The sequence below is a fragment of the Garra rufa genome, chromosome 10, assembly GCF_049309525.1.
Source record: "Garra rufa chromosome 10, GarRuf1.0, whole genome shotgun sequence".
Lineage (NCBI taxonomy): Eukaryota > Metazoa > Chordata > Actinopteri > Cypriniformes > Cyprinidae > Garra > Garra rufa.
The window spans coordinates 36,042,387-36,068,694 of NC_133370.1; the positions used below are offsets into that span (position 1 = coordinate 36,042,387).

Genomic DNA, 26,308 nt, shown 5'->3' on the forward strand with positions numbered 1-26,308 from the left:
TATTTATTGAATATAAAATAATAATAATAACAAATTAAGACAGACTTTGACAACAAAACAAACGTTACTGTTATCTCTTCAAAACATCTGAAAACCATAATTTTAAGATCAGTTATATATATATATATATATATATATATATATATATATATATCACCCCGTTAAAATACTCAACTTGATTTTTAAAGATATTTTGAAAGAATGAAGCGTTTATAGAGCACTTTATTGTGTATTGCTGTACACCCACATGAACTGTGTTCATGTTCATGTTAATTCACAGTACATAAACTTTATATGAATACTTTTTTTAGCTTAATATTAATTAACATTAATAAATGCTATTTATTTATTGGTCATGTTAACTAATATAGTTAATTTTAACAAATGAAACTGGATGGCAACATTTTATATTTTGTGTGTATGTGTCTGTGTGTTGATTTTAAAGTGTAACCCTTTCAATTCTGTAAACTTAAAATCAAAACTAGCAGATGGTTACTGTGAATGCATGTGCCAACTGGGCACCGTCTTCCTTATTGATTCTTAGTTATGTAGCACTTAAGAGTGATGTCTTATAACAGGAGTCACCAGCAAAGCAATATCCACACAAAAATTGTTCAGATAGGTAACAATGACATTTAAGCAGAAGTGGTGGACGTAAAGCAAGCAATAATAACATTTTGCTATCATCATGAATCATGTTCTTATCATCATCATCAGAAAATAGGCAATTTGTAGCATACTGGTTCACAGTTGGCATTTATCTGAAGTCCTTGCATTGATTGCATTTAGTTAAATCAACATTATATTTGGTCAGTCTGATCTTGAGGCCTTAGAGATGTTAAATTGTGAAGATCTTGAGTTTTCATTAAAGGGCATGTCCGTGGTGGCCTGACAAAGTTTGATGTTTCTGCATAGACATAGAAGTGGTTATAACTTAGCCTGAAAATGTCTGATCTGCCACAAAATTCACAGGTTTGGTAAGAGTCCTGGCCTGAAGACACCTAAAGACCAATATTCAGATATTATCATAGCGCCACCTGTTGGCAGCAGGATATCTCATATATTTCACTAACTCAAACATACCAAGGTCAATCTGCACCAAACTTCATATGTTTGATAATAGTGCTGGCCTGAACACATCTACATGCCAATAATCAGTTATAGGCATAGCGCCACCAGCTGGCAGCGGCAAGTTTGGCACATTTAAGTGACTTTGACATATTTCTCCTACATTTACTGTATTAAAAGCATACTGCCCCCCGTTTGCTGTTTTCCTGAAGCCACTGGTCGGCGGTGAGCCCGGGTGCGAGGGCCCGTTCATCGCTGCTCGCAGCTTTAATTAGGGCCCGAGCCCAAAAGGGCGAAGGCCCTATTGTTTTTCTAAGGATTATTATTATTAGGGCCCGAGCCCAAAAGGGCGAAGGCCCTATTGTTCTTCTAAGGGTTATTATTTTTTTTTTTTTTTTTTTTTTTTTTTTTTTTTCTTTTTTTCAACCTTCCGGGGACTTTTGGGGGCCTTAACATACTCAAAAACTCTTGAAAATTTGCACACACGTCGGAATCTGCGGCCATCAGGACGCCAAAGAGGCTGGGACCCGGGCGTGGTTCAGGGCCTCTACAGCGCCCCCTGGAACACAGTTTGAAAACTTGATGTACTGCGCACACATACTTGCATGTATTGATATGAAACTCGGTACACATATAGATCTCACTGAGCCAAACAACTTTTGTACTCTATGTCATGGGCTCCACGCAACAGGAAGTGAGATATTTAGGGCTGTTTAAAAAGCGCATGCTCTGGAATTTAACGTACTCCTCCCAGGAATTCCATGGGATTGTCACCAAACTCGGTCAGCATGATCTCAAGACATTGGGGACGCTAAATTGCGAGGAGATTTTTGATATCTCGAACGGTTTGGCCGTGGCAAGGCGACAAAGTTATGGCGAGAAATGAGAAACAGGAAGTGTCTAATAACTGTTGACCACATTGCCTGATTCTGATGAAACTTCACCAGTTTGTTCGTTGTATGATGCCGATTCCATAAATGCGACTATTATGAGTCAAAGTTATAGCGCCACCAACTGGCAGCAGGAAGTGTGTCATTTTCAAAATGCTTTGATATCAGCCTCTTAATTTTACTCGATTTTCTTTAAACTTCATCAAAATCATGTCAAAACACGGCCGATAAGAATATGTAAAGGGGTCGATGATAAATCGAATGCTGTTGCCATGGCAACATGTCAAACTTTAAAATTAGATTCCTGTCTTTTCGAGGCAGTTAACATGCTTAGAATTTCATGAAACTCAACACACACATCAATATTTATGATAGTTAGACACTGGCAAAAGGTCATAAATGGGCGTGGAGCAGGCACTCTATAGCGCCATCTTTTGACAAAAGTTGGGGGGTTAGTTTTTCCTACAGTCACTAAACTCTGTACATATATTAATCTCATCAATTTGGACAAATTTCTAAATCAAACTCATTAGCTGAGACCAACAGGAAGCCGGCTATTTTGATTTGAATGTGGATTTTTGGAAAAATCAGGCTGTAAACAAATGCACACTACTTCTAAGAACAACCAGCTGTTCACACCAAACTTTTTTAACATGAAGAGAATATTCTGAAGATGTTAAATTGCGACCGGATTTTGGATATCTTGAACGGTGTGGACGTGGTGATTTTTTAAAGATATAGTAAAAAATATTTTTATATCTTTAAATTGCAGCATCCAAACTCTTTAAAACTTTTTTCACACAGAGATCTAATCATTCTGAGCAAGTGCTGGAAATAAAAAATGTATACAAGCTTCTATGAATTAAAGAAAATTAAAAAAAGAACTCATAAACCTGCTGTCACTCTGGTGAATGTCTCTACAGTATGTGTGTGCGTTCAGTCAGGCACAGAGAAGCTCATTATTGCAGGGGGGAGGGGTGAGAGGCAGAGAGGGTGACAGAGTAGAGAGCCATCCTACAGACCATCTTTGAACAAAATGCACATACTGTATGTAGTGTAATTACATAAATATGTCTGATCTTTGAGAGTCTGATATTTTGAGAAAATATAAAGGGTCACTAAGTCTTTCATTGTTCATTTTTTGCAGTTGTTGTTTTTTATTTATTTTTTACTTAACTGTACCATGAACTTGTCCTATTCAGTCACATAGCAAAAGATTTTAAAAAATACAACTTTTTAGCATGATCAATTTATCTTCATTGATAGACAATATTTACATAGTGTTATTTATTGAATATAAAATCATAATAATAAAAAATTAAGACAAACTTTGACAACAAAACAAACGTTACTGTTATCTCTTCAAAACATCTGAAAACCATAATTTTAAGATCAGTTATATATATGTATCACCCCGTTAAAATACTCAACTTGATTTTTAAAGATATTTTGAAAGAATGAAGCGTTTATAGAGCACTTTATTGTGTATTGCTGTACACCCACATGAACTGTGTTCATGTTCATGTTAATTCACAGTACATAAACTTTATATGAATACTTTTTTTAGCTTAATATTAATTAACATTAATAAATGCTATTTATTTATTGGTCATGTTAACTGATATAGTTAATTTTAACAAATGAAACTGGATGGCAACATTTTATATTTTGTGTGTATGTGTCTGTGTGTTGATTTTAAAGTGTAACCCTTTCAATTCTGTAAACTTAAAATCCAAACTAGCAGATGGTTACTGTGAATGCATGTGCCAACTGGGCACCGTCTTCCTTATTGATTCTTAGTTATGACAACAATTGATTTTATACAAAAATATATTATACAAAAATTGTACAGATAGGTAACAATGACATTTAAGCAGAAGTGGTGGATATAAAGGAAGCAATAATAACATTTTGCTATCATCATGAAATACATGTTCTTATTTGTAGCATACTGGTTCACAGTTGGCATCTATCTGAAGTCCTTGCATTGATTGCATTTAATTAAATCAACATTATATTTGGTCAGTCTGATCTTGAGGCCTTAGAGATGTTAAATTGTGAAGATCTTGAGTTTTCATTAAAGGGCATGTCCGTGGTGGCCTGACAAAGTTTGATGTTTCTGCATAGACATAGAAGTGGTTATAACTTAGCCTGAAAATGTCTGATCTGCCACAAAATTCACAGGTTTGGTAAGAGTCCTGGCCTGAAGACACCTAAAGACCAATATTCAGATATTATCATAGCGCCACCTGTTGGCAGCAGGATATCTCATATATTTCACTAACTCAAACACACCAAGGTCAATCTGCACCAAACTTCATATGTTTGATAATAGTGCTGGCCTGAACACATCTACATGTCAATAATCAGTTATAGGCATAACGCCACCAGCTGGCAGCAGCAATTTTGGCACATTTAAATGACTTATGACATATTTTTTCTATATTTACTGTATTAAAAGCATACTGCCCACCGATTGCTGTTTTCCTGAAGCCACCGGTCGGCGGTGAGCCCGGGTGCGAGGGCCCGTTCATCGCTGCTCGCAGCTTTAATTATTATTATTATTATTTTTTTTTCAATGTTTTGGGGGATTTCGGGGATCTTAACATACACGAAAACTCTTGAAACTTTGCACACACATTGGAACCTGCGGCCATCAGGGCCGGACCGACTTTGACATGGGGGGGTCACCTGGGGGGGGCGTGGCACAGCGTTAAAAATTGCGACTTTTGAAGGGCTCTGGAGCGCACAACGGTTGACCTACAGTCACCAAAATTCATACACATATAGACCTCATCGGGCCGAACAAATTTCACACTCATAGTCCGTGCTTCGCCAAACAGGAAGTCGGCTATTCAGGGATGTCTAAAAAGTGCATGCAATGGAATTTTAAATACTCCTACTAGGCCTTTCCACCGATGGCCACCAAACTCGGTCAGCATGATCTCAAGACATTGGGGATGCAAAATTGCCAGGGGATTTTTGATATCTCGAACGGTTTGACCGTGACAGGGCGACAAATTTATGGCGAGAAATGAGAAACAGGAAGTGCCTAATAACTTTGACATACTATGTCTGATTTTGACCAAACTTCAGTAGTTTGTTCGTCGTCTGATACCAATCACAGAGATGTGACTATTATGAGTCAAAGTTATAGCGCCACCAACTGGCAGCAGAAAGCGTGATGTTTTTGAAACGCTTTAAACTCAGCCTCTTAATTTTACTCAATTTACTTCAAACTTCATCACAATAATGTCAAAACACGGCCGAAGAGAATTTGTGAAGGGCATTATCGATAACTTTTATCATGTTGCCATGGCAACGTGTCAAACTTTAACTTTAGTTTTTTGTGTTTTTGAGCCACTTAAAATGCTTAGAATTTCATGAAACTCAACACACACATATGTATTAATGACAGTTAAACACTGATAAAAGCCCACAAATGGGCGTGGAGCAGGCGCTCCATAGCGCCACCTTTTGACAAAAGTTGGGGGGTTACTTTGTCCTACAGTCACCAAACTCGGTACATATATTGGACTCATCAAGCCGGACAACTTTCTAATTTACACCCATTAGCTACGAACAACAGGAAGTCAGCTATTTTTATTTAAATATGGATTTTTGGAAAAATCAAGCTGTGGAATTTTAAATACTCCTCCTAGACCTTTCCACCGATGGCCACCAAACTCGGTCAGCATGATCTACAGATATTGGGAATGCAAAATTGGCAGGGGATTTTTGGTATCTCGAACGGTTTGGCCGTGGCAGGGCGACAAATTATGGCGAGAAATGAGAAACAGGAAATGTCTAATAATTTTGACACACTTTATCTGATTTTGACCAAACTTTAGCAGTTTGTTCGTCGTATGATACCGATCACAGAGATGTGACTATTATGAGTCAAAGTTATAGCGCCACCAACTGGCAGCAGGAAGTGTGTTGCTTGCAAAACGCTTTTAAATCAACCTCTTAATTTTACTCAATTTGCTTCAAACTTCATCAGAATAATATCAAAACACGGCCGATGAGAATCTGTGAAGGGATCCTTGATACATCAAACGCTGTTGCCATGGCAACGTGTCAAACTTTAACATTTGTTTCCTGTGTTTTTAAATATAGCTGTGAATAAATTCATATCACTCATAGCAGAATCAGACAGTTCACACCAAACTTAGTCAACATGATGCCAAGATACTGAAGATGTTAAATTGTGAACGGCTTTGGGACATCTTGAACGGTGTTGATGTGGTGATTTATGAAAGTAACAATAAAAAATATGAAGAGTTATTTTCATATATCTTTAAATTGCATTATTCTAACTCATCAAAACTTTTTACATATAAAGAACAAGAAATTCTTAGGAAATACGTGTAGTTTCAAAATGTTATCATGCTCAGAGGCCCCAAAAACATTAAAAGTGTCATATAAATTTGCCAGATTAAAGCTCTAATACCAGGTATGAACACTAGAGGTCCTCATAAGATAAGGAATCGTTTGACCTCTAATGCTATTTAGCTCATTGTCAGTGTATAGGAATGACAATAATCCATAGAATCAGTTGATATGTACTGTACTGTCAGTGTACATAATTGTTTTGTATAGGTGCTTAAAGAGCATTAAATCTTTTTTTAATCTTTTAAGGAAAAATTATATGATTTATATACATATATAGACTCTCACTGATAGAACAAAAAATCTTATAAGTATGACAGTATACTGCTCAGTTCACTTAATTAGAATGAGAAACAAATACATCAACTAAGTTAATATGTATTTATTTTAATATATTTGTTTATAATTATTTCACAGATGCTTATAGATCATTAAAATAATATTTAAAAATGGTTGTAGACCATAAAACATGGTAACTATTTAAAATAGGGTCTCTTTTGTTAACAATGGTTAATGAACTTACAAACACGAACGAACAATGAACAATTTATTTGTACTCGATTTTCTTCAAACTACATCAGAATAATGCAAAAACACGGCCGATGAGAGTCTGTAAAGGCGTCCCTGATGCATCAAATGCTGTTGCCATGGCAAATAAATAAAAATAAATACATTCAAATATTTGTTTCCTGTGTTTTTGAGGCAGATAGCGTGCTTAGAATTTCATTTTCCATTTTCAATGATTTATTATATATTTAAAGTGCAGCTTCCTAACTCTTTGAAACTTTTTTCATACAAATAACTATTCATTCTGATCAAACACAGTTCATTTCATAATTATACAAAACTCCACGAATGAAAGAAAATAAAAAAAACATATCTGATCTCACTCTGCTCTGCACTCTTTGTGTGTGTTTGTGTGGTAAGTGGCTGAGTGTAAGGAGGGGGGATGAGAGTAAGAGAAAGAGTCAGAGAGGAGGAGAGACAGTTAGGTTTAGTCCAAAGGGTTACTGTGAATGCATGTGCCAACTGGGCACCATTTTCCTGATGCTATCGGGATGGCGACTGCACAGACGGCGAGGGCCCGGTCATCGCTGCTTGCAGCTTTAATTATTATTATTATTATTATTATTTTTTTTTTTTTTTCAATGTTTTGGGGGATTTCGGGGGCCTTAACATACACGAAAACTCTTGAAACTTTGCACACACATTGGAACCTGCGGCCATCAGGGCCGGACAGACTTTGACATGGGGGGGTCACCTGGGGGGGGCATGGCACAGCGTTAAAAATTGCGACTTTTGAAGGGCTCTGGAGCGCACAACGGTTGACCTACAGTCACCAAAATTCATACATATATAGACCTCATCGGGCCGAACAAATTTCACACTCATAGTCCATGCTTCGCCAAACAGGAAGTCGGCTATTCAGGGATGTCTAAAAAGTGCATGCAATGGAATTTGAAATACTCCTACTAGGCCTTTCCACCGATGGCCACCAAACTCGGTCAGCATGATCTCAAGACATTGGGGACGCAAAATTGCCAGGGGATTTTTGATATCTCGAACGGTTTGACCGTGATGGGGCAACAAATTTATGGCGAGAAATGAGAAACAGGAAGTGCCTAATAACTTTGACATACTTTGTCTGATTTTGACCAAACTTCAGCAGTTTGTTCACCGTCTGATGCCGATCACAGAGATGTGACTATTATGAGTCAAAGTTATAGCGCCACCAACTGGCAGCAGAAAGCGTGACGTTTTTGAAACGCTTTAAACTCAGCCTCTTAATTTTACTCAATTTGCTTCAAACTTCATCACAATAATGTCAAAACACGGCCGATGAGAATCTGTGAAGGGCGTTATCCATAACTTTTATCATGTTGCCATGGCAACGTGTCAAACTTTAACTTTAGTTTTTTGTGTTTTTGAGCCACTTAAAATGCTTAGAATTTCATGAAACTCAACACACACATCTGTATTAATGACAGTTAAACACTGATAAAAGCCCATAAATGGGCGTGGAGCAGGCGCTCCATAGCGCCACCTTTTGACAAAAGTTGGGGGGTTACTTTGTCCTACAGTCACCAAACTCGGTACATATATTGGACTCATCAAGCCGGACAACTTTCTAATTTACACCCATTAGCTACGACCAACAGGAAGTCAGCTATTTTTATTTAAATATGGATTTTTGGAAAAATTAAGCTGTGGAATTTGAAATACTCCTCCTAGACCTTTCCACCGATAGCCACCAAACTCGGTCAACATGATCTCAAGATATTGGGAATGCAAAATTGCCAGGGGATTTTTGGTATCTCGAACGGTTTGGCCTTGGCAGGGCGACAAATTATGGCGAGAAATGAGAAACAGGAAATGTCTAATAATTTTGACACACTTTATCTGATTTTGACCAAACTTAAGCAGTTTGTTCGTCGTATGATACCGATCACAGAGATGTGACTATTATGAGTCAAAGTTATAGCGCCACCAACTGGCAGCAGGAAGTGTGTTGCTTGCAAAACGCTTTTAAATCAACCTCTTAATTTTACTCAATTTGCTTCAAACTTCATCAGAATAATATCAAAACACGGCCGATGAGAATCTGTGAAGGGGTCCTTGATACATCAAATGCTGTTGCCATGGCAACATGTCAAACTTTAACATTTGTTTCCTGTGTTTTTAAATATAGCTGTGAATAAATTCATATCACTCATAGCAGAATCAGACAGTTCACACCAAACTTTGTCAACATGATGCCAAGATACTGAAGATGTTAAATTGTGAACGGCTTTGGGACATCTTGAACGGTGTTGATGTGGTGATTTATGAAAGTAACAATAAAAAAGATGAAGAGTTATTTTTATATATCTTTAAATTGCATTATTCTAACTCATCAAAACTTTTTACATATAAAGAACAAGAAATTCTTAGGAAATACGTGTAGTTTCAAAATGTTATCATACTCAGAGGCCCCCAAAACATTAAAATTGTCACATAAATTTGTCAGATTAAAGCTCTAATACCAGGGATGAACACTAGAGGTCCTCATAAGATAAGGAATCGTTTGACCTCTAATGCTATTTAGCTCATTCTCAGTGTATAAGAATGAAAATAATCCATAGAATCAGTTGATATAGACTGTACTGTCAGTGTACTTTTACATAATTATTTTGTATAGGTGCTTAAAGAGCATTAAAATATTTTTTTAATCTTTTAAGGAAAAATTATATGATTTATATACATATATACAATCTCACTGATAGAATAAAAAATCTTATAAGTATGACACTATACTGCTCAGTTCACTTAATTAGAATGAGAAACAAATACATCAACTAAGTAAATATGTATTTATTTTTAATATATTTGTTTATAATTATTTCACAGATGCTTATAGATCATTAAAATAATATTAAAAAATGGATGTAGATCATAAAACATGGTAACTATTTAAAATAGGGTCTCTTTTGTTAACATTGGTTAATGAACTAACACACGAACGAACAACGAACAATATATTTGTACTCGATTTTCTTCAAACTTCATCAGAATGATGTAAAAACACGGCCGATGAGAGTCTTTAAAGGCGTCCCTGATGCATCAAATGCTGTTGCCATGGCAAATAAAAAAAAATACAAAATACATTCAAATATTTGTTTCCTGTGTTTTTGAGGCAGATAGCGTGCCTAGAATTTCATTTCCCATTTTCAATTTTCAATGATTTATTATATATTTAAAGTGCAGCATCCTAACTCTTTGAAACTTTTTTCCTACAAATAACTATTCATTCTGATTAAACACAGTTCATTTCATAATTATACAAAACTCCACGAATGAAAGAAAATTAAAAAACATATCTGATCTCACTCTGCTCTGCACTCTATGTGTGTGTTTGTGTGGTAAGTGGCTGAGTGTAAGGAGGGGGGATGGGTGGCAAGAGAAAGAGTCAGACAGGAGGAGAGACAGTTAGGGTTAGTCCAAAGGGTTACTGTGAATGCATGTGCCAACTGGGCACCGTTTTCCTGATGCTATCGGGATGGCGACTGCCAGACGGCGAGGGCCCGGTCAACGCTGCTTGCAGCTTTAATTATTTTTTTTTTTTTTTTTTTTTTTTTTTTTTTTCAACCTTCCGGGCACTTTTGGGGGCCTTAACATACTCAAAAACTCTTGAAAATTTGCACACACGTCGGAATCTGCGGCCATCAGGACGCCAAAGAGGCTGGGACCCGGGCGTGGTTCAGGGCCTCTACAGCGCCCCCTGGAACACAGTTTGAAAACTTGATGTACTGCGCACACATACTTGCATGTATTGATATGAAACTCGGTACACATATAGATCTCACGGAGCCAAACAACTTTTGTACTCTATGTCATGGGCTCCACGCAACAGGAAGTGAGATATTTAGGGCTGTTTAAAAAGCGCATGCTCTGGAATTTAACGTACTCCTCCCAGGAATTCCATGGGATTGTCACCAAACTCGGTCAGCATGATCTCAAGACATTGGGGACGCTAAATTGCGAGGGGATTTTTGATATCTCGAACGGTTTGGCCGTGGCAAGGCGACAAAGTTATGGCGAGAAATGAGAAACAGGAAGTGTCTAATAACTGTTGACCACATTGCCTGATTCTGATGAAACTTCACCAGTTTGTTCGTTGTATGATGCCGATTCCATAAATGTGACTATTATGAGTCAAAGTTATAGCGCCACCAACTGGCAGCAGGAAGTGTGTCATTTTCAAAATGCTTTGATATCAGCCTCTTAATTTTACTCGATTTTCTTTAAACTTCATCAAAATCATGTCAAAACACGGCCGATAAGAATATGTAAAGGGGTCGATGATAAATCGAATGCTGTTGCCATGGCAACATGTCAAACTTTAAAATTAGATTCCTGTCTTTTCGAGGCAGTTAACATGCTTAGAATTTCATGAAACTCAACACACACATCAATATTTATGATAGTTAGACACTGGCAAAAGGTCATAAATGGGCGTGGAGCAGGCACTCTATAGCGCCATCTTTTGACAAAAGTTGGGGGGTTAGTTTTTCCTACAGTCACTAAACTCTGTACATATATTAATCTCATCAATTTGGACAACTTTCTAAATCAAACTCATTAGCTGAGACCAACAGGAAGCCGGCTATTTTGATTTGAATGTGGATTTTTGGAAAAATCAGGCTGTAAACAAATGCACACTACTTCTAAGAACAACCAGCTGTTCACACCAAACTTTTTTAACATGAAGAGAATATTCTGAAGATGTTAAATTGCGACCGGATTTTGGATATCTTGAACGGTGTGGACGTGGTGATTTTTTAAAGATATAGTAAAAAATATTTTTATATCTTTAAAGTGCAGCATCCAAACTCTTTAAAACTTTTTTCACACAGAGATCTAATCATTCTGAGCAAGTGCTGGAAATAAAAAATGTATACAAGCTTCTATGAATTAAAGAAAATTTAAAAAAGAACTCAGAAACCTGCTGTCACTCTGGTGAATGTCTCTACAGTATGTGTGTGCGTTCAGTCAGGCACAGAGAAGCTCATTATTGCAGGGGGGAGGGGTGAGAGGCAGAGAGGGTGACAGAGTAGAGAGCCATCCTACAGACCATCTTTGAACAAAATGCACATACTGTATGTAGTGTAATTACATAAATATGTCTGATCTTTGAGAGTCTGATATTTTGAGAAAATATAAAGGGTCACCAAGTCTTTCATTGTTCATTTTTTGCAGTTGTTGTTTTTTATTTATTTTTTACTTAACTGTACCATGAACTTGTCCTATTCAGTCACATAGCAAAAGATTTTAAAAAATACAACTTTTTAGCATGATCAATTTATCTTCATTGATAGACAATATTTACATAGTGTTATTTATTGAATATAAAATCATAATAATAAAAAATTAAGACAAACTTTGACAACAAAACAAACGTTACTGTTATCTCTTCAAAACATCTGAAAACCATAATTTTAAGATCAGTTATATATATGTATCACCCCGTTAAAATACTCAACTTGATTTTTAAAGATATTTTGAAAGAATGAAGCGTTTATAGAGCACTTTATTGTGTATTGCTGTACACCCACATGAACTGTGTTCATGTTCATGTTAATTCACAGTACATAAACTTTATATGAATACTTTTTTTAGCTTAATATTAATTAACATTAATAAATGCTATTTATTTATTGGTCATGTTAACTGATATAGTTAATTTTAACAAATGAAACTGGATGGCAACATTTTATATTCTGTGTGTATGTGTCTGTGTGTTGATTTTAAAGTGTAACCCTTTCAATTCTGTAAACTTAAAATCCAAACTAGCAGATGGTTACTGTGAATGCATGTGCCAACTGGGCACCGTCTTCCTTATTGATTCTTAGTTATGACAACAATTGATTTTATACAAAAATATATTATACAAAAATTGTACAGATAGGTAACAATGACATTTAAGCAGAAGTGGTGGATATAAAGGAAGCAATAATAACATTTTGCTATCATCATGAATTACATGTTCTTATTTGTAGCATACTGGTTCACAGTTGGCATCTATCTGAAGTCCTTGCATTGATTGCATTTAATTAAATCAACATTATATTTGGTCAGTCTGATCTTGAGGCCTTAGAGATGTTAAATTGTGAAGATCTTGAGTTTTCATTAAAGGGCATGTCCGTGGTGGCCTGACAAAGTTTGATGTTTCTGCATAGACATAGAAGTGGTTATAACTTAGCCTGAAAATGTCTGATCTGCCACAAAATTCACAGGTTTGGTAAGAGTCCTGGCCTGAAGACACCTAAAGACCAATATTCAGATATTATCATAGCGCCACCTGTTGGCAGCAGGATATCTCATATATTTCACTAACTCAAACACACCAAGGTCAATCTGCACCAAACTTCATATGTTTGATAATAGTGCTGGCCTGAACACATCTACATGCCAATAATCAGTTATAGGCATAGCGCCACCAGCTGGCAGCAGCAATTTTGGCACATTTAAATGACTTATGACATATTTTTTCTATATTTACTGTATTAAAAGCATACTGCCCACCGATTGCTGTTTTCCTGAAGCCACCGGTCGGCGGTGAGCCCGGGTGCGAGGGCCCGTTCATCGCTGCTCGCAGCTTTAATTTTTTTTTTTTTTTTTTTTTTCAACCGTTGGGGCACTTTTGGGGGCCTTAACATACTCAAAAACTCTTGAAAATTTGCACACATGTCGGAATCTGCCGTCGTCCGGACGCCACAGAGGCTGGGACCCGGGCGTGGTTCAGGGCCTCTACAGCGCCCCCTGGAACACAGTTTGAAAACTTGATGTACTGTGCACACATACTTGCACGTATTGATATGAAACTCGGTACACATATAGAACTCATCGAGCTGAACAACTTTTGTACTCTATGTCATGGGCTCCACGCAACAGGAAGTGAGATATTTAGGGCTGTGTAAAAAGCGCATGCTCTGGAATTTAACGTACTCCTCCCAGGATTTCCATACGATTGTCACCAAACTCGGTCAGCATGATCTCAAGACATTGGGGATGCTAAATTGCGAGGAGATTTTTGATATCTCGTACGGTTTGGCCGTGGCAAGGCGACAAATTTATGGCGAGAAATGAGAAACAGGAAGTGTCTAATAACTGTTGCACACATTGCCTGATTCTGATGAAACTTCACCAGTTTGTTCGTTGTATGATGCCGATTCCATAAATGTGACTATTATGAGTCAAAGTTATAGCGCCACCAACTGGCAGCAGGAAGCGTGTCATTTTCCAAATGCTTTGAAATCAGCCTCTTAATTTTACTTGATTTTCTTTAAACTTCATCAAAATCATGTAAAAACATGGCCGATAAGAATATGTAAAGGGGTCGATGATAAATCAAATGCTGTTGCCATGGCAACGTCTCAAACTTTAAAATTAGATTCTTGTCTTTTCGAGGCAGATAACATGCTAAGAATTTCATGAAACTCAACACACACATCAATATTAATGATAGTTAGACACTGGCAAAAGGTCATAAATGGGCGTGGAGCAGGCACTCTATAGCGCCATCTTTTGACAAAAGTTGGGGGGTTAGTTTTTCCTACAGTCACCAAACTCTGTACATATATTGTTCTCATCAATCTGGACAACTTTCTAAATCAAACTCATTAGCTAAGACCAACAGGAAGCCGGCTATTTTGATTTGAATGTGGATTTTTGGAAAAATCAGGCTGTAAACAAATTCACACTCTTTCTAAGAACAACCAGCTGTTCACACCAAACTTTTTTAACATGAAGAGAAGATTCTGAAGATGTTAAATTGCGAGCGGATTTGGGATATCTTGAACGGTGTTGACGTGGTGAATTTTTAAAGATATAGTAAAAAAGATGAGCGTAGTTTTTTATATCTTTAAAGTGCAGCATCCAAACTCTTTAAAACTTTTTTCACACAGAGATCTTATCATTCTGAGCAAGTGCTGTTAATATAAATTTTATACAAGCTTCTATGAATTAAAGATAATTAAAAAAAGAAATCAGAAACCTGCTTTCACTCTGCCTGAGTGTCTGTCTTAAGTGTGTGCGTTGTTCAGTCACCACAGAATGACAGTCTGAGTGAGAGAGTGCAGGGGGGAGGGGTGAAAGGGAGAGAGGGAGAGAGAGTGAAACTGTTTTGCAATAGACCATCTTTGAGGAGGAAATACACATATGTAGTTTAATCTACATAAATATGTCTGATCTTCGAGAGTCGGATATTTTGAGAAAATATAAAGGGTCACTAAGTCTTTCATTGTTTGTATTTTGCAATTGTTGCAGTTTTTTTTACTGAACTGTACCATGAACTTGTCCTATTCAGTCACTTAGCAAAAGATTAAGAAAAATACCACTTTTTAGCATGAGCAATTTATCTTTATTGATAGACATTTATTTTCATAGTTTTATTTATTGAATATAAAATTTAAATGAACAATTTCAAGACAAACTTTGACAACAAAACAAACTTTGCTGTTATCTGTTCAAAACATCTGAAAATTTTACCATTTTAAGATGAGTTATATATATATATATATATATACAAATTGATTTTTAAAGATATTTTGAAAGAATGAAGCGTTTATAGAGCACTTTATCAGGGTGGCCGCGGATCCTTAAAAAGTCTTAAATTCCGTTGTCCTAAAATAAGGCCTTTAAATGTCTTAATTTGTCTTAAATCTAAATCCAAGGGTCTTAATTTTTTAATCTTGATTTTAGAGGGAATGTCTCCATCATTAAAATGTTTGTTTTTTTACACTTTGAAAAGGAAAAGTTTATCGTTTTGAGGAGAATCTCCTGCGCGGGTTCTAAATCTGTTCTGTTGCTAGACACGCGCTTGCTTGACAACGCCTCAGTGTTGCCAGATTTAGCGGGTTTCCGCCCAACTACACGCATTTGATTCGCGGATTAACTGTTAAGTTTAACCATCATAAAGTAAAAGTTTATAATTAGCACATGTTTTGTCTTGCCACTTTACCAATTCCAACAATTTAAAAAGGGAACACGCACGCTGATTTTTTACCGCTGCCGCGGACACCTGACGCGATCACGCGCACAAAGAGAGAGAGAGAGAGAGAGAGATTGAGAGAGAGAGAGAGAGAGAGAGAGAGAGAGAGAGGCGCGATTCACACAGATTGATTCCTCTAACTTCTATTTGAACTGAAACGTACATACAAAGTCATGTCTTAATACCCGTTTTGGTATTCTGGTAAACACAGTCGGTTATGTCTTCAGTGAACCGAAACAGCTGAGAAAGAGATGCGTGCCAGTATTCGTTTCGTGCATTTGGCCTTAAAGAGACAGCGTCCTATAAATACCTGCAGTGAGAAGCACTAGTTATTTTACAATTAATGATTCAAGTTCCACTCCTGAATACTAGTGTTATAGATTTTATTACTAACTTTATGATTTTATTACTAACTTTATGTTGTATTCATTTACACTTGTCATTTGTGTAATTGTTCTTGTTTTGTTACTGAACTTTAGTTCAGCTAGTAGTTTTTGCTGTGGATTAGAAGTACCTAAAGTAAGCATTCAGTAATTAGGAAAAAATAATTTATTTATTTTTTTTGCTGATCCGAAAAATGATCCGATCCGTGACTCAAAATCCGTGTTTGTTACACTGTTACATTGGCTTCAAAGTGTGGGAGAGCCTTGACATTGTCATGGAATAGAAAATAATTTTGTAAAAAATAAAATTGTTTTCTGTTGAATATTCCCAGGAAAAATCAGTTAAATAATATTTTAAAATATCTTCATAGTTTTGTGCTAGACTTTTGCGGGACTTTCAATTTGGTCTTAAATTTTGTTTGAAAATGGTATTAAAAAGTCTTAAAATGTCTTAAATTTAACTTGGTCAAACCTGTAGACACCCTGTTTATTGTGTATTGCTGTACACCCACATGAACTGTGTTCATGTTCATGTTAATTCACAGTACATAAACTAATGTTGAAAGATACTAATTTACCTTTAAACAATATATGAATACTTGTTTTAGGTTAATATTAATTAACATTAATAAATGCTATTTAATTATTGTTCATGCCAATATAGTTAATATTAACAAATTAAACTGGATGGCAAAATTGTATATATTGTGTGTATGTGTCTGTGTGTTGATTTTAAAGTTTAACCCTTTCAATTCTGTAAAGTTTAAATCCAAACTGGCAGAGGGTTACTGTGAATGCATGTGCCAACTGGGCACCATTTTCCTTATTGATTCTTAGTTATGTAGCGCTTAAGAGTGATGTCTTATAACAGGAGTCACCAGCAAAGCAATATCCACACACAAATTGTACAGATAGGTACCGATGACATTTAAGCAGAAGTGGTGGACGTAATGCAAGCAATAATAACATTTTGTTATCATCATGAATTACATGTTCTTATCATCATCATCAGAATATAGGGAAAATGTCGCATATTGGTTCACAGTTGGCATTTATCTGAAGTCTTTGCAGGGGGTTAGGTTTATAGCAAACTCCTCCTAGAGATTTAATGATATCAACATTATATTTGGTCAGTCTAATCTACAGTCTAATGTTAAATTGTGAAGATCTTGAGTTTTCATTAAAGGGCGTGTCCGTGGCGGCCTGACAAAGTTTGTTGTTTCGCCATGGACATAGGTGTTGTAACTCAGCCATAAAATGTCTGATCTGCCTCAAAATTCACAGATTTGGTTAGAGCCCTGGCCTGAAGACACGTAAAGGCCAATATTCAGATATTATCATAGCGCCACCTGTTGGCAGCAGGATATATCATATCTTTCACTAACTCAAACATACCAAGGTCAATCTGCACCAAACTTCATATGTTTGATAAAAGTGCCGGCCTGAACACATCTACATGCCAATAATCAGTTACAGGCATAGCGCCACCAGCTGGCAGCAGGAAATTTGGCACATTTAAGTGACTTTGACATATTTCTCCTATTTTTACTGTATTAAAAGCATACTACTCACTATTTGCTGTGTTCCTAAAGCCACCGGTCGGCGGTGAGCCCGTGTGCGAGGGCCCGTTCATGGCTGCTCGCAGCTTTAATTAGGGCCCGAGCCCAAAAGGGCGAAGGCCCTATTGTTCTTCTAAGGATTCTTATTAGGGCCCGAGCCCAAAAGGGCGAAGGCCCTATTGTTTTTCTAAGGATTATTATTAGGGCCCGAGCCCAAAAGGGCGAAGGCCCTATTGTTTTTCTAAGGATTATTATTATTATTAGGGCCCGAGCACCGATGGTGTGAGGACCCTATTGGATCTGCTTCGTTTATTATTATTATTAGGGCCCGAGCACCGATGGTGTGAGGACCCTATTGGATCTGCTCCGTTTATTATTATTATTAGGGCCCGAGCACCGATGGTGTGAGGACCCTATTGGATCTGCTTCGTTTATTAGGGCCCGAGCACCGATGGTGTGAGGACCCTATTGGATCTGCTTCGTTTATTATTAGGGCCCGAGCACCGATGGTGTGAGGACCCTATTGGATCTGCTTCGTTTATTATTATTATTATTATTATTATTATTATTAGGGCCCGAGCACCGATGGTGTGAGGACCCTATTGGATCTGCTTCGTTTATTAGGGCCCGAGCCCAAAAGGGCGAAGGCCCTATTGTTCTTCTAAGGATTCTTATTTTTTTTTTTTTTTTTTTTTTGTTAACCTTCCGGGCACTTAAGGGGGTCTTAACATACTCAAAAACTCTTGAAAATTTGCACACACGTCGGAATCTGCGGCCATCAGGACGTCACAGAGGCTGGTACCGGGGCGTGGCAAGGGGACTCTACAGCGCCCCCTGGAATTTTGAGGGCCATATAGCACACATACTTGAACGTACACATATGAAACTCGGTACACATATAGAACTCATTGAGCTGAACAACTTTTGTACTCTATGTCATTTTCTCAACGCAACAGGAAGTGAGATATTTAGGGCTGTGTAAAAAGCGCATGCTCTGGAATTTAACGTACTCCTCCCAGGATTTCCATACGATTGTCACCAAACTCGGTCAGCATGATCTCAAGACATTGGGGACACTAAATTGCGAGGGGATTTTTGATATCTCGAACGGTTTGGCCGTGGCAAGGCGACAAAGTTATGGCGAGAAATGAGAAACAGGAAGTGTCTCATAACTGTTGCACACATTGCCGGATTCTGATGAAACTTCACCAGATTGTTCGTTGTATGATGCCGATTCCATAAATGTGACTATTATAAGTCAAAGTTATAGCGCCACCAACTGGCAGCAGTAAGCGTGTCATTTTCAAAATGCTTTGAAATCAGCCTCTTAATTTTACTTGATTTTCTTTAAACTTCATCAAAATCATGTCAAAACACGGCCGATAAGAATATGTAAAGGGGTCGATGATAAATCAAATGCTGTTGCCATGGCAACGTGTCAAACTTTAAAATTAGATTCCTGTCTTTTCGAGGCAGATAACATGCTAAGAATTTCATGAAACTCAACACACACATCAATATTAATGATAGTTAGACACTGGCAAAAGGTCATAAATGGGCGTGGAGCAGGCACTCTATAGCGCCATCTTTTGACAAAAGTTGGGGGGTTAGTTTTTCCTACAGTCACCAAACTCTGTACATATATTGTTCTCATCAATCTGGACAACTTTCTAAATTAAACTCATTAGCTAAGACCAACAGGAAGCCGGATATTTCCATTTGAATGTGTTTTTTTGGAAAAATCAGGCTGTAAACAAATTCACACTTCTTCTAAGAACAACCAGCTATTCACACCAAACTTTTTTAACATGAAGAGAAGATTCTGAAGATGTTAAATTGCGAGCGGATATTGGATATCTTGAACGGTGTTGACGTGGTGATTTTTTAAAGATGTAGTAAAAAACATAACCGTCGTTTTTTTTATATCTTTAAAGTGCAGCATCCAAACTCTTTAAAACTTTTTTCACACAGAGATCTTATCATTCTGAGCAAGTGGTGTAAATATCAATTTTATACAAGCTTCTATGAATTAAAGAAAATTAAAAAAAGAAATTAGAAACCTGCTGTCACTCTGCCTGTGCCTGTCTGTGTTCAGTCACCATTGAGTCACTGAAGAGTGACTGAAGGGGGGAGGGGTGTAAGGGAGAGAGACCAGTGGAACATGCTGTTTTGCTTAAGACCATCTTTGAGGAAGATGCACATTGCTGTAGCGTAATCGACATAAATATGTCTGATATTTTGAGAAAATATAAAGGGTCATTAAATCTTTCATTGTTTGTATTTTGCAGTTGTTGTTTTTTATTTATTTTTACTGAACTGTACCATGAACTTGTCCTATTCAGTCACATAGCAAAAGATTAAGAAAAATACAACTTTTAAGCATGAGTGATTTATCTTCATTGTAGACAATATTTTCATAGTGTTATTTATTGAATATAAAATTATAATAATTAAAAATTTCAAGACAAACTTTGACAACAAAACAAACTTTGCTGTTATCTGTTCAAAACATCCGAAAACCATCATTTGAAGATCAGTTATATATATATCGCCCCATTAAAACACTCAACTTGATTTTTAAAGATATTTTGAAAGAATTAAGCGTTTATAGAGCACTTTATTGTGTATTGCTGTACACCCACATGAACTGTGTTCATGTTTATGTTAATTCATAGTACATAAACTAAAAGATACTAATTTACCTTTAAACAATATATGAATACTTTTTTTTAGCTTAATATTAATTAACATTAATAAATGCTATTTAATTATTGTTCATGTTAACCAGTGTTGTGCAAGTTACTTCCAAAACGTAATACATTATATATTACTAGTTACTGTCTTTTAATAGTAATTAGTTACATTACAATATTACTGTCTCTAAATTGTAATGCGTTACACTACTTTTAAGTTACTGTTGAGTTACTTTCATCAAAATATCCACAGATTATAAAATGCCAAAAAAAAGTTTATAGCTGCTCATTATACATTAAATTTAGGATAGCTAGCATAAAATTATAAAAACATATTTAGGTAGGCCTACCGGTATGTCTATTAATGTTACGTTGTAGTTTAGGTTAAACACATAAGCACAAAACTCATTAATACTTTCAGAAATAACACCGGTAAATAAAGCGAAGTGTTATAATGTACAATCATTAAACACAATGAATAGCCTATAGGCTATTTTAAATGGTTTTCAGAACAACCAAGAATGAAGAATACAAGTTGCTAAACAAGCCAAAACGAATGAGGGTAAAAGCGAAACTAAAAACAAACGGTGTTGTTCTCGTGCAGCCTACCTCTCTCATTCTGCATCAATCCAATTAAATGTGTCCATATTCGTGATGTATTTGAATGCTAAACTATTATGTAAACCAGGATTTGTACTTAACGCGCTTATAAAACATCCTCCTCACATGAGCAAATATGTGTTTGGCCCGAGCTCAGGCTGACGGCACGGATACTATGCAGTACGCACTATTTCATTTGACCAGTGACTGTATTTTATTCTTATAATTAACAGACTGCAACTTTTGCAACGCTGTGTGTGCGTGAGGCGCCGGGGCAATCGAATAGCGGAATAACTCCGTCATTTTTGGTCATACAGATCATTTATAACTGCAGTGTGTTTACTTTTATTTCTGTCATCTTGGTTTCCTTTCCGTGAACTTTCGTAGAGCGCCACTCCACACAAAAGTGAACCAAACTCAGCAGCATATGTCACTCAGTCTTTTCGTTTTGAAAATCAGATATATTTCGCGTATTCATCCATTTTATATGCGGACTATGATTTAATAAAAACAGATTTAGTCATTTTTAGCTTATTTTTTGTTGCTTATGCGCTCGTCCGTCATTTTTTCTCTTCTCCGACTCCGCAGCTCTCATCATTAGTTTAGTGTTACTGGCACCAGTCTAGATGTTTCTAGGAGTTACTCGTGCTGTTTCTCCATAACGGGAGTGCGTCCATCTCATAAATGTAGAATCCGTCTCTGCAGTCATCTCAACCATCGAATTCCAGCAACAGGAAGACAAAATATTTTACTTGTGGACTTTTTTAATTCACAAATTAATGTTGAGTTAAAATATGTTGATGTAACTTGCGTTACTGAGATTGTAACGAGTAATATTATTACCCAAATTGTATTAGTAATGCGTTATATTACCGCGTTACAGCAAAAAGTAATAAACTACTGTAACATATTACTTTTGTAATGCGTTACTCCCAACACTGATGTTAACTAATATAGTTAATGTTAACAAATGAAACTGGATGGCAACATTTTATATATTGTGTGTATGTGTCTCTGTGTTGATTTTCAAGTGTAACCCTTTCAATTCAGTAAACTTAAAATCCAAACAAGCAGAGGGTTACTGTGAATGCATTTGCCAACTGTGCACCGTTTTCCTAATTGATTCTTAGTTATGTAGCGCTTAAGAGTGATGTCTTATAACAGGAGTCACCAGCAAAGCAATATCCACATACAAATTGTACAGATAGGTAACGATTTAAGCAGAAGTGGTGAATGTAATGCAAGCAATAATAACATTTTGTTATCATCATGAATTACATGTTCTTATCATCATCATCAGAATATAGGGAAAATGTTCACATTTGGTTCACAGTTGGCATTATCTGAAGTCCTTGCAGGGGATTAGGTTTATAGCAAACTCCTCCTAGACATTTAATGAAATCAACATTATATTTGGTCAGTCTGATCTAGAGGCCTTAGAGATGTTAAATTGTGAAGATCTTGAGTTTCAGTGGCGGCCTGACAAAGTTTGATGTTTCGCCATGGACATAGGTGTAATAACTCAGCCATAAAATGTCTGATCTGCCTCAAACTTCAGAGGTTTGGTAAGAGTCCTGGCCTGAAGACACCTAAAGGCCAATATTCAGATATTATCATAGCGCCACCTGTTGACACCAGGATATATCATATCTTTCACTAACTCAAACATACCAAGGTCAATCTGCACCAAACTTCATATGTTTGATAATAGTGCTGGCCTGAACACATCTACATGCCATTTATAGGCATAGCGCCACCAGCTGCCAATGGGAAGTTTGGCACATTTAAATGACTTATGACATATTTCTCATATATTTACTGTATTAAAAGCATACTGCCCACCGTTTGCTGTTTTCCTAAAGCCACCGGTCGACGGTGAGCCCGGGTGCGAGGGCCCGTTCATCGCTGCTCGCAGCTTTAATTATTATTATTATTATTTTTTCAATGTTTTGGGGGATTTCGGGGGCCTTAACATACACGAAAACTCTTGAAACTTTGCACACACATTGGAACCTGCGGCCATCAGGGCCGGACAGACTTTGACATGGGGGGGTCACCTGGGGGGGGCATGGCACAGCGTTAAAAATTGTGACTTTTGAAGGGCTCTGGAACGCACAACGGTTGACCTACAGTCACCAAAATTCATACACATATAGACCTCATCGGGCCGAACAAATTTCACACTCATAGTCCGTGCTTCGCCAAACAGGAAGTCGGCTATTCAGGGATGTCTAAAAAGTGCATGCAATGGAATTTGAAATACTCCTACTAGGCCTTTCCACCGATGGCCACCAAACTCGGTCAGCATGATCTCAAGACATTGGGGACGCAAAATTGCCAGGGGATTTTTGATATCTCGAACGGTTTGACCGTGACGGGGCGACAAATTTATGGCGAGAAATGAGAAACAGGAAGTGCCTAATAACTTTGACATACTTTGTCTGATTTTGACCAAACTTCAGCAGTTTGTTCATCGTCTGATGCCGATCACAGAGATGTGACTATTATGAATCAAAGTTATAGCGCCACCAACTGGCAGCAGAAAGCGTGACGTTTTTGAAACGCTTTAAACTCAGCCTCTTAATTTTACTCAATTTGCTTCAAACTTCATCCCAATAATGTCAAAACACGACGGATAAGAATCTGTGAAGGGCGTTATCCATAACTTTTATCATGTTGCCATGGCAACGTGTCAAACTTTAACTTTAGTTTTTTGTGTTTTTGAGCCACTTAAAATGCTTAGAATTTCATGAAACTCAACACACACATCTGTATTAATGACAGTTAAACACTGATAAAAGCCCATAAATGGGCGTGGAGCAGGCGCTCCATAGCGCCACCTTTTGACAAAAGTTGGGGGGTTACTTTGTCCTACAGTCACCAAACTCGGTACATATATTGGACTCATCAAGCCGGACAACTTTCTAATTTACACCCATTAGCTACGACCAACAGGAAGTCAGCTATTTTTATTTAAATATGGATTTTTGGAAAAATCAAGCTGTGGAATTTGAAATACTCCTCCTAGACCTTTCCACCGATGGCCACCAAACTCGGTCAGCATGATCTCAAGATATTGGGAATGCAAAATTGCCAGGGGATTTTTGGTATCTCGAACGGTTTGGCCGTGGCAGGGCGACAAATTATGGCGAGAAATGAGAAACAGGAAATGTCTAATAATTTTGACACACTTTATCTGATTTTGACCAAACTTAAGAAGTTTGTTCGTCGTATGATACCGATCACAGAGATGTGACTATTATGAGTCAAAGTTATAGCGCCACCAACTGGCAGCAGGAAGTGTGTTGCTTGCAAAACGCTTTTAAATCAACCTCTTAATTTTACTCAATTTGCTTCAAACTTCATCAGAATAATATCAAAACACGGCCGATGAGAATCTGTGAAGGGGTCCTTGATACATCAAATGCTGTTGCCATGGCAACATGTCAAACTTTAACATTTGTTTCCTGTGTTTTTAAATATAGCTGTGAATAAATTCATATCACTCATAGCAGAATCAGACAGTTCACACCAAACTTTGTCAACATGATGCCAAGATACTGAAGATGTTAAATTGTGAACGGCTTTGGGACATCTTGAACGGTGTTGATGTGGTGATTTATGAAAGTAACAATAAAAAAGATGAAGAGTTATTTTCATATATCTTTAAATTGCATTATTCTAACTCATCAAAACTTTTTACATATAAAGAACAAGAAATTCTTAGGAAATACGTGTAGTTTCAAAATGTTATCATGCTCAGAGGCCCCAAAAACATTAAAAGTGTCACATAAATTTGTCAGATTAAAGCTCTAATACCAGGGATGAACACTAGAGGTCCTCATAAGATAAGGAATCGTTTGACCTCTAATGCTATTTAGCTCATTCTCAGTGTATAAGAATGAAAATAATCCATAGAATCAGTTGATATAGACTGTACTGTCAGTGTACTTTTACATAATTATTTTGTATAGGTGCTTTAAGAGCATTAAAATCTTTTTTAATCTTTTAAGGAAAAATTATATGATTTATATACATATATACAATCTCACTGATAGAATAAAAAATCTTATAAGTATGACACTATACTGCTCAGTTCACTTAATTAGAATGAGAAACAAATACATCAACTAAGTTAATATGTATTTATTTTTAATATATTTGTTTATAATTATTTCACAGATGCTTATAGATCATTAAAATAATATTTAAAAATGGATGTAGATCATAAAACATGGTAACTATTTAAAATAGGGTCTCTTTTGTTAACATTGGTTAATGAACTAACACACGAACGAACAACGAACAATATATTTGTACTCGATTTTCTTCAAACTTCATCAGAATGATGTAAAAACACGGCCGATGAGAGTCTGTAAAGGTGTCCCTGATGCATCAAATGCTGTTGCCATGGCAAATAAATAAAAAAACAAAATACATTCAAATATTTGTTTCCTGTGTTTTTGAGGCAGATAGCGTGCCTAGAATTTTATTTTCCATTTTCAATTTTCAATGATTTATTATATATTTAAAGTGCAGCATCCTAACTCTTTGAAACTTTTTTCATACAAATAACTATTCATTCTGATTAAACACAGTTCATTTCATAATTATACAAAACTCCACGAATGAAAGAAAATTAAAAAACAAATCTGATCTCACTCTGCTCTGCACTCTATGTGTGTGTTTGTGTGGTAAGTGGCTGAGTGTAAGGAGGTGGGATGGGTGGTAAGAGAAAGAGTCAGACAGGAGGAGAGACAGTTAGGGTTAGTCCAAAGGGTTATTGTGAATGCATGTGTCAACTGGGCACCGTTTTCCTGATGCTATCGGGATGGCGACTGCCAGACGGCGAGGGCCCGGTCAACGCTGCTTGCAGCTTTAATTATTATTATTATTATTTTTTTTTCAATGTTTTGGGGGATTTCGGGGGCCTTAACATACACAAAAACTCTTGAAACTTTGCACACACATTGGAACCTGCGGCCATCAGGGCCGGACAGACTTTGACATGGGGGGGTCACCTGGGGGGGGCATGGCACAGCGTTAAAAATTGCGACTTTTGAAGGGCTCTGGAGCGCACAACGGTTGACCTACAGTCACCAAAATTCATACACATATAGACCTCATCGGGCCGAACAAATTTCACACTCATAGTCCGTGCTTCGCCAAACAGGAAGTCGGCTATTCAGGGATG

The 26,308-nt window shown here is 36.9% G+C and overlaps 1 protein-coding gene across 1 annotated transcript in view; it reads left to right on the top strand.

The window, feature by feature from the left end:
- The window catches only part of fgf12a (fibroblast growth factor 12a), a 224,192-nt gene that overhangs the window by 89,882 nt on the left and 108,002 nt on the right, over positions 1 to 26,308 (top strand). The gene's annotated exons all lie outside the window — the stretch shown is intronic.